Source organism: Lithobates pipiens, unplaced genomic scaffold, assembly GCF_037356315.1.
Source record: "Lithobates pipiens isolate NorthernLeopardFrog02 unplaced genomic scaffold, aLitPip1_a1.2 Scaffold_1, whole genome shotgun sequence".
In the NCBI taxonomy this organism is placed as follows: Eukaryota; Metazoa; Chordata; class Amphibia; order Anura; family Ranidae; genus Lithobates; species Lithobates pipiens.
The window spans coordinates 147,199,670-147,202,519 of NW_027507685.1; positions in this window are offsets into that span (position 1 = coordinate 147,199,670).

Genomic DNA, 2,850 nt, shown 5'->3' on the forward strand with positions numbered 1-2,850 from the left:
CTGAAAGCTGTGGGGCCGAACAAGAGAAATGTTGACATGCATGGCCAGTAGACATGTACAGTTCATTTAGTTCCGAATCAAAATTTGGACACATTTTCTGTTATTCGGGAATTCGCATGTATCAAAATTTCCGAATTACAAAAGAAACAAATTTAAATAAATCCGAAATAACGAAATTAAAATTTCTAAATTTAGATAGTTTTCAAATCAAATTCAGCTAGTTTTTTAATCATTTTCTAATTTCAGAAGAGAATAAAATAGAATGGAAAATAAAGGAATAGAATATAAGAGAGCAAAACATAAAAGGAATCCAAAATAAAAGAATAGAAAAAAATAGAATAGAAAATAAAGATATAGAATGAAAAAATAAAAAAAAGGACAGAAAATACAAGAATAGAATAGTAAAGAATAGAATTAAAAATGAAATAATAGAAAAGAATAGAACAGAAAAAAACAATAGAATAATAGAAGGTATAACCTTCTTCTGAAAATCTAATTTCAGATAGAATAAATTTGAATAGAAAAGAATAGATTACAATAGAATAGAAAATAAAATGGAAAAAAAAATGGAATAGAAAATTAAATAATAATAGCAAAGAATAGAAAAAACAATAGAATAGAAAAAAATAAAAATATAAATGTCTTCAGAAATTCGAATAGAATAAATTTGAATACAATAAAAAAAAGAAAAGAATAGAATAGAAAATGAAATAATAGAGAATAATAAAAAAATAATAATCGAATAAAATAGAATATACCCGCCTTCCGAAATTTGAATTTCAAATAGAATAAATTCAATTTTGAATGGAATTCGAATTGATTCAAATTTTCTGAATTCGGCTGAATTGAGTTTGAAAAAAATAAAACTAATTCCGAAAACAAATTAAATAAATTAAACTAATTTAACTAAATGAATCGATTCAAACCCAAATAAACAAAATGATTTCCGAAAATGAAATAAATGAACTAAAGGAATTTAAAACATTGAGGCCAGAGGGCCAGGGTGACAAAGCTCACTCCCTGTATGGTATCTATAGCATTCTCACCTCAGTCTGCGCTGCTGATTTGGACTACATATGCCTCAAACTCTTCTCATCCCTATACCATAGAGTGAAGGATTGCTGTAGTCCTCAGAGATATCCAGAAACAATGTAACTGATCAAGAATGCAGTGGAAGTGTAAGGCCCCTTTAAGACATGCGGACGATATGTCCGTATTTCATCCATCCGTTTGAGGATGAAATACGGGCATACATTCATCCCTATGGGATAGCGGGTGTCTACGGATGAGGATCCGCAGACACCCGCTATTGTCCGCCTCCGCAACTGTCCCATTCTGCAGACGGAGGAAAATCCTATTTTTCTGTCCATCTGCAGAGCGGATCGGACGAACACGGACAGACGGTCCGTGCTCATCCGATCCCCATAGAGGAGAGCAGAGAGCTGACAGGGCCGTCCCTGCACAGTGTGCGCAGACCGCCCTGTCCGCCGCCGGCTCAGCGGGGACAACGGAGCGATCCCCGCTGAGCGAGCGGATCATCACGGGGCGGATCATTACTGATCCGCCCCGCGTGAAAGAGGCCTAACAGGCCAAAGAGAGCATCAAATGAAAAATCCTCAAGTCCAAAGTCTTTATTGTGCAACTGGTTACAACAAGCAGAGCAAAGGACAGCCAAAGCGTTTCAGGTGCCACACTATCTTCCTTCATCAGGACTGGAGGAAAATTTTTAAACTACATGAAAAAAAAAAAATGGTTATACATCACAATTGCTACTATACCATTTTACATTTTTCCTTTTGTCCTGATGAAGGGGGGTCGTTTGGTCCCTGAAACACATTGGCTGTCCTTTGCCCGGTTTGTTGTAACACAAGGTCTCCCTTTCTGGGTTCACGGGCTGTGGCCGCTTAAATGGCTGAGTTGCGATGACATCTCTCCCGCACATGCGTGGGAGTTTCGGCCATGGCACAGAGCTCTGAAGGAATGGCACAGGTATGGTGTTCCTTCAGAGTGCTTGCGCAGGTGACGTCACAGGCTGCTGCTCCCTAGAAAGTGCTCTCCTGGCAGTGTTGGCCACTCATAAGGGATGCCACCTCCCTAATCCATTTGCCCGGCCCTTAATCTCCATGTAGGGCGCGGGACACATAGATTTCAATTTTTTTTGAAGCACGATTAGAGCCTGAGGCTCTAATTGGCTTCAAAATGGGTGGGGTGGGGATGAGGGCTCACCCACTTGTGTGACATTAGCAAATTATTATTCGCTAATGTCTTCCTGCTTCTCCTCCTGGCCAATCAGGAAGCGGGTCCTAAGACCCGCTTGACTGGGAATCCTAAGACCCAATTGGTCGGGAGGAAAAGTGATCGCTGGGACTTGGGAGGACATGCAGGGGGAAGCCGCGACTTGGATGGGGTAAGTGCAGGGCTGATGGGTGATGGGGGAGCAAAGCGGTGATTGAGCGAGCAATCAATCTTGAGAGATGGTGGGTTGGGGGGGGAGTGAGGGGGCCAGGTTTTTTTGCTGCCCCCCACCCATACTGTCTCCTAGGGGGGACCTAGTCTTTGTGAGCTGCCGATATAGAGGAGAATTGGACTTGAGTACTGACTTTGTCTGCATTTAGATAACCTGTAAAAATCAAAGTCCAGCAACCCTTCACCACCACCTCTGTAGAACAGGCAGAGAACACAGGATGCTATCTGACATTTCTGGCAAGATCAACAGGTATTTTTTGCACTTCTCAACCAAATATAACAAACTTCTGGTAGTAAACGCTTTAAAAAAAAAAAAAAAAATGTCTTCCTGCAAAGAAATGTCATAATGTGCCAGTTTGCACTGCATACTAGCACATTATAAAA